Below are 8,083 nucleotides of genomic sequence, written 5' to 3' on the forward strand. Positions count from 1 at the left end.
AATAAGCTATACATCTAACTTATTGATAAACGTATTGTAAAACGGTAGGACATGGTGAATATTGTATACCTTTTGGAAGTTGTTGGTCCAATACACGAATGGTCCGTACATGTTGCCAATATTGCATAATATGATAATACAATGCAACGAGATCTTAGTCTGTCCTACCTGCATGATCTGACCTACTTACATGTACAGATATATATTGATGACTTTCATGATAGTGTTTTATAATTTTTACTATAATTAAATACATCATGGTATTGTAAAAGAAGATTAGCATAGAAAACAAATCACGTATTTACATCATGCAAAATCCGCCATGTCCAACCCACGTATTGTTTACATTTTCGTTAAACCCGGTGCACCGGCCGCGCTTAACACACCAGTACCAACAACAAACATCAAAACGAGAAATATGACCTGTGTCAGTGTAATACCACTTCCTCACTCACATCGAGACTCATCCTGGATGATACAATCAATAAACATCCTCCTAATCGTTATACAGCAACAACTCCGCAACCTTGTCACATTACAAATGATACTTACACGATGATACAATTAATATGAACACGTGTTGCTTAACTTACCTTATCGCCGTGATTTAATCCCGTATTAAAAGTATGACGTAACCCATCACTGTCATCGCTGTATATTGTTAGCAACTTGTACTATATCCTGTGACAAAACATTTAAGTTCACATAAAAAAATCGATAAGTCCTTTTAAACGATGAAAATGGCGTAGGGCATATAAAAAAAAATGTCTGACCCGACTATCTCGCAGTAATGGATTTTACCGCGCCACCGCTTATTTCAGGAATCGAATCGTCTGAGCTGTTCGCACGTAATACAAGCCCCAAGGCAGGAAGCGCATCTGACAAGTTTTTCGCCAATCCCATAAAGCAACGTATCCATTGGCAACGGATATCCCTCCACGCTCGACTTCCCTGGGCAAAATCTAATCAGTTTCCTGTCCACAAAGGCGTCTACGCTTGAAAACGCAAAGCAGTCAATTTTCTCACTGTGCAAAGGCTCTATCGCTGTAAAACTTGGCACCAAGCCAACATAATAGATCAAATCTTTTCAAGTAGATGTCGAATTAATCACAAAGAACTTTTATATCATATTTACAGTCGAGAAAAAAATCGACACAATGATATATATCAATCATTGAGTGTAAAGTAAACATGAAAAGTACTCAATTTAAACACGCACTTGTACACTTTGCTCAGCCCGAGTTTTATTGCGAAAGTTTTAAAGTACGCCAAAATTTAGCAGACGACAGACATGTACAAATACTTCTTTGTCAGATGTAATTAACGGGCGCTTACAGTTACCCCTAGCAACTGAGTCATTAATCCTACTCAAGCGTTAAGTTAACTTATCGTAGTTCTCTAATAACACACAGCTGAAAAACACTTAGGCTTTTATCAACAAGGCAATTTCTGTGAGAAGTTTTCGTGAGATTTACATAGCGTCAAAGCCCCTTTCATTCTTCTTTTACAACCCGACTATAATTTCATATTTATTAAACCCCCAATTCTTTATTGATCGTCTGCCAACCACACAATCGCCTAAATAAAACAACCCGGGGCTATTGTGTCAGTACAATTAATCACTTGGCAGAGGGCCAACGTTTATTTGAACAAGAAGTTCTAACCATAGGATTGTTATCGCAAAGCAGACGACGCAAGTATTTATCTGATGACGAAATATCAGGGGTCTGGTAACAACCCTATAACGATAAACCCAACGAATTATGCAAATCATACATGTATTCTACAGAAGGTAATTGATAAGGGGAAAAAATGTAAATTTCTAAATATTCAGACGAAGATTTTTGATAAACAGATTAGCTTACATATGGGGCGATTTGCACGAGTATCACTCGTATACATAGTATTACATACCTTGGAAACATACTGCACACTGTAAATCACGTTATCTGCGGTATTTAATAACTGTTAGCCTACATGATGGCACTGTCAGGTTTGTTATAATATAATACCGAGGAGGCTATCGAGCGTTGAAACCACTGCTTGAAACATACTAGCAAGGATTTTTTTAAAGTGGCAATAAAGTTATATATTATCATAATTCAAAAAATTAAGCAGCTGCAATCGACATATTCTGAGATTTTGTACCATCTGTCATCAAACGGGTAAAAAGCAAAGTGTATGACAAACCATTTGGTTTTGGTTTAGCATGTGTTTTCCCCATCAATTCTGTTGTAGACTGACTCTGACTTCATTTGTCTGTATTGACATAGGTGTCCCAATCACGACACATGAATATACAGTAAATTGATGTAAATTGAGACATGTAACTCACCTAATTTTTCATTGAAAGATTTACTGTGCTCATTAAACAGCCAGAATGTGAATGTGTGTACTGTATTTTTCAGAAAGCACTCTATAGGGGAACTAGTCAAAACTGGTACATCTACAGTTCCATTGCATCATAAAGGTAAATGATTAGTACTATTTTGAAAAGATTAGTCCATTTCAATTGTAATAACGTAAACACGATGCATATCATTGAATGAATATAAATGAAGAAAGACACAGTACACAAGGTGACTGTATTTTTCCAAATTTGTTTTAAAATGTCGGCAATTTTACTTCTGGCTTAACAACCACTATATTTACGTCATTGCATGCTTTTATGACGTCACAAAATTTCGATGAAAAATGTTTTTAAAATTTTCGAAAGCATTGTTTCCTGTTGACACACACTACTTAAACTTGGAAACATTTCTAGATTCGAAATATTATATATCGGTTGAAGATGTATATTGTGTAAATGAGGTGCATTCCACATTTTAAAAAGTTACTCACTAGTCAAGTGTGTACATTAGTTCGATCTCGATGGCCAACTGACAGAGAGGCAACAGTGAATCGCCTTCCTTACACATGAACAAGTGAAGATAATGAACCGTGATCAATCGAATAAATCCTATAAAAGAGAAGGGCAAACACGGACCCCTGGACATAGCAGAAGTGGGATCAGAGCCTAGGATGAGTAAGCATCCCCTGTCGATCGATCACACTCACCGTTAGCCCTATATACTATTGAATAATGATATATACTGCTGGTGAATGATATTCAATTTGTTTGTGTTGCATGACTGATCAGAGACACACACACACACAATACATTCGATTTTATTGTACACCAACAGGACATATTTTACTACAACCAAGTAGGATAAGATGTAACAAATCTAATGAGATTACAAGTAGGAACTGTATGTTTAGAATATTCAGCTCTTTAATATTTTCGGTCTGACACAATGCAACTTTATTTTCGACTAGTTTTCAATTTCACACTTTTATTTAAGAAAATTTAATAAGAACCTTAATGATATGCTCAAAACATTACACCTCGTTTTAAGGGAAAATATGTATAAACGTTATTTGCCATACCAAAAGAAACTGATAATTATATAACAAATGAAACTACACCCGAAACATATGTTGCGAACTAGGCATATTTATTATTTTAAAGAATTGAAGTTTCGTTATTTTGGCACTTACACAATAAAATGCAAGTCATAAGTAATGATAGTCTAAAGGGCTGTTTGTGAACAGAGAGCTTCTAAGGTTGCCTGCAATAAAAAAAATCTCCGTTGTTTTATGGTCTCATAACGCGAGTGTATTACTTTTTCATTTGTTCACCATTAATGCCTTTCGTCATGATGTCGATGTAAGCAACGCCTGATCTTACCCATATATTACATATCCTGAAAAATGCGTCTTTTATTGACCTTTTATCAAAACGACTTTAAAGCAAACTAGTTAATCCTTTTTCATGTATTACTAAATACTAATAACATAGCCCATGAAAGTGCCATTAATGAAAGTATGTCAATTTATTACATGTACACTATGAAATACAACTGATTAGTTTTCTTTGATTTTTTTGTAAAGAAATAGTGTTGAAACACTGAGATTAGTGATGATATGATTTCGCTCTAAATTTTGGAATTATAGTGCTTACTACTGTTATTTTTTATTTTTTTTTTTTTATATATATGGCATCTTGACATTTGAATACAGCATTGTTGAGATATTTGGATACGACATTGTTGAGATATTTGGATACGACATTGTTGAGTTATTTGCATACAACATTGTTGAGGCATTTGAATGCAACATTCCTGAAACATTTGAATGCAACATTGCTGAAGCATTTAGATACAGCATTGCTGAAGCATTTGGATACATCAATGTTGAAGCATTTGAATGCAGCATTGCTGAAGCATTTGGATACAGCATTTTGAAGCATTTGAATACAGCATTGTTGACACATTTGAGTACAGCATTGCTGAAGCATTTGGATACATCAATGTTGAAGGATTTGAATGCAACATTGCTGAAGCATTTGAATACAGCATTATCAAGACGTTGGATACAGGATTGGTGATGAAACAACACTGATCTTTAGAATAGACTTCCTATAAATAATATACAATGGATATCACAGTTTCCCGTTATCTGTAAGATAAATGATTCGCTTCTGCGGAGAAGAAGGGTCACGGCAAATCGAAGAGATTGTATACACTAATGATTCGGAAAAGAGTGTCATCTTCGTGTCCTTTGTGACATATGTCAGAAATTACTGAAATCTACTCACGTAAAGTAGTCAATGTTTTTAATGGAAAGGTGGAGAGAAGATGAGTGTAATTTTCGTTGAGGACAAATTCTCATTGATTACTGCCAATCACAAATTTTCGTTGATTTTCGCAAAACAATTTGTTTCGTCGACTTAGCGGACATATCTACTAATTAACGATCTTTCGTGGAGCAAAAACGGTCTGGGGATACCTTATTTCAGATAAGAGAAAGAAAAGTAGAACATCACCGCTAACATTATGATATCCAGCATTCAAACAATACTGTGTTAAATAAAACGCCCACGAAGAAGACCGCACGGAATATTTATCAAAATGTTACTTAGCATAGTTGAGTTTGTGAGATACATAATTCTATAACTAGTTTGCCAAGGGACTCAGAGAAAGAAAGAGATGAGAGAGAGAGAGAGAGATATGAATTCTACAATTGAGAAAGAGACACCACATTTGTAATGGGTTTAAATGAACACGAAATGCTTTGTGTCATATTGCTCGACAAACGATACCGGACAAACCCATACTGTAATTACACCCAGGTCACCTTAATATTTCTGGTAGTTAATGAGTAGATATGATTAATTCTCAATTATCATCTAAAAGACAAGCCAAAAATATAATTGTAGATGTAGACTTTAAATCTTCCTTGAAATTCACTAATGCTGAAAATGACAAGGAAAATTATGTAAGAATATGGACGGTAATTGAAAATTGTATATTATGATATGCAATATGTATTTTATGATATAGAACAGTGATTTTTCATTTCCAGTGATGTGTGTAATATTAATGATTAAATGGAATGGTTTGTACATTTAAAAAATGTTTAGAAACTAGTAAATAAAACCGGTAAACACCATGCAAAACATTAAAAAAAAAAGTTATTCAAATTACAGCTTATTACATGATTCATCTGGAAAATATTGTTCAGGTTCAAGACTGTTTAATATCAAGTATGGAAAAAAATCAACTAGACGTCAGTCACTTGTCAGGAAATGTGCATAAACATGTTCTCAGTTAGGCCTGCTTGCCAATTCAGCACAAAGGAATCGACCACCCGATCCAAATCCATTGTTGACGTTTAAAAGGATAAAATAATGCTTATTCGAATCACTCGACTGTGAAAAACATGACATAATTTATACCAACAAATGAATAAAATCGTAAAAAATCTAAACGAGTGTTTATAAGAATTCCAAATTGATATACGGTATATATATGTGATTTAAGCTCATTTACATGTATCTACATATGTTTAGAACTTTGTGGTTTGCCAAACATTAAACCAAACTACATACCATTCAGTCTTGTAGGCAGTATATACATTTTATAATCAACAAAATCATTTTTTTTATTAGAACGTATAAGTATTGTTTAATTACGTTTTAAACAAGATGAGGGTAATGAATTTATCTCGAAAAGATAACACAATGTAAAGTACAGCACTTAAAGGTGCAATTGCAATTCCCACACACAACAAAATTTTACAGACAGACGAAATACTGACAAAGAACTAGAGATAGTGGGATCAATATGCAAACCCTAAACCACTATGATTATCACTATGGCAACGAGCTCTTTGTGCGGCGTCCACACAAAGCGAGCCGTAAATTCAATATCAGATATACGTTACCACTAGCAACACGAATTATGCGAGATAATAAAAAGCCCTGTATACATTGTGCCGGGGAAACCTGATAAAATACAGCTGTTTGGCAATGGGCCAAGTATCTGAATTAGTTAATATGCTTCACCGAGTCGAATTAGGTCGCACCTGTCATTTAACTTTGTAACAGTACGGTAAGATTTGGGCAACGTTTGATATATTAACATTTATATCCATCAAATAAACGAACGTCATTACCGGAAAACATTCTTTCCTACAAGACATGCTATTTTGAGATTTCTATACGAAATGTCAGTAAAAATTTTGCAAAAGTAAAAAAAAAAGTTCATATCAAGGAGGATTATACAATATATCATATTACCTGAGCATGCTGTTGATAGAGTTTTGGCATGCAGCTGTGTGTTTTCTCCCACAAGACTAATACACTGGTCACGTGACAACAACTGAGCATAACATAGGAACGCACATTCAAAGGATTTAGTTCTAGTTACAAATATCAAACCCCACTCAAGGTTGTGCAGTTTGTCAAAATCGAGGACACCGACGACGACGAAAGTTCAGAAAGAAAAAGAAACGTAAAGATAACGAAGAGTGATTATTCTCATGAAGATCATTTATTGTAATGAAGTAATCTGAAAGAAAAAAGAGAAAACGTCGGTAATTTTTATACTCTGACCAGTTATTCATAATCATCTCCAGCGACTTCTTAACTACGAGTACATCGACTATTATGACATAAAGTTTGGGTCAAAGTTAACTTTCCAAACATGTGTCAAGTATTTTCTTTGAGCAGTGCCCACTCTATCAACTCGTGAGTCACTGTGTCATAATGCATATGACTTTAAATCAATGTTACGTCACAACATGTAGTGACTGCGTAATGTGACAAGAGCGTGATATTTTTATATGATTACCTATGCCTCTTTGATTAACATTCTTTCGATCATATCTCAACGTTTCCAGCTTTAGGTGAAATGCAAATTAGCAGACGCTTCTTCATCGTGTCAACTACTATCGTGACATGGATCCTTACTTTTTAAAGGCCGACAGCTTTCACCTCTGGTGTTGAGCACTTAGGGAAGGAACAGTTGCTACCTTTTCATAGCTCAAGTATGTCTCAACAGGATTTCAACTCACAATTTCCCGATCACAAAGAACGTTTACTACTCAGCTACTGTGAGGGAACACATCGTATTACATGTACTAACTGGCCATAAGTTTTCAATTGTCAACACCAGGGCTTGTTTTTGTTTCTTATGAATCAAAAAGGGATCTCAACTCACAATAAAGTTTGCATTGTGTGAAATGATGGGGGAGGTTTCACATTCAAGGTGTAACAAAGATTTTGGTGCAATGGTATACATTTATTGTATGATAATGGGGGTTGTGGAAGCTTTACTCACTCGTGATTTTTGAGTGAATAAAGCGTCATGATATGAATCGATCTTTCATGCAAATATCTGTTTAGTGTACCGAATTCACATTTATTTCTATAAAATTGCTCTATTTGCGATATAATTCTAGACTTTGGTAACGTAGTTTGGGCATTTTGTGTTAATGTCCCAATGATAATTTACTTTCAATGTAATAAGCTGGCTTGTATATTCAACATTCATTAATGAAAGGTGAAGATAACGTACAATGATCAAACTCATACCTTCTATAAGCAATACGAAATAGTTAGTCGAGCAAACACGGACCCATCAGAGGTGGCGTCAGGTGCCTAACTGGAGTAAGCATCCCATGTCAACCGGTCATACCCACTGTGAGCCATATCTTGATCAGGCAAACGGAGCCATACGTAGTCAAAACCAGTGTGTCA

General features: G+C 35.0%; 1 protein-coding gene across 2 annotated transcripts in view; it reads right to left on the bottom strand.

The window, feature by feature from the left end:
- The window catches only part of LOC125650180 (uncharacterized), a 28,689-nt gene extending 27,482 nt beyond the window's left edge, over window positions 1-1,207 (bottom strand). The window contains exons 1-2 of one of the 2 annotated variants that reach the window (XM_048878227.2): window positions 774-1,207; window positions 594-681 (exon numbers count right to left, since the gene is read on the bottom strand). The gene's annotated coding sequence lies outside the window, so the exon portion shown is untranslated. The remainder of the gene's footprint in view (window positions 1-593; window positions 682-773) is intronic. The other variant, XM_056165917.1, reaches the window with a different exon arrangement.
- Between the last annotated feature and the right edge of the window lie 6,876 nt (window positions 1,208-8,083).

Source organism: Ostrea edulis, chromosome 5 (genome assembly GCF_947568905.1).
Source record: "Ostrea edulis chromosome 5, xbOstEdul1.1, whole genome shotgun sequence".
NCBI lineage: Eukaryota > Metazoa > Mollusca > Bivalvia > Ostreida > Ostreidae > Ostrea > Ostrea edulis.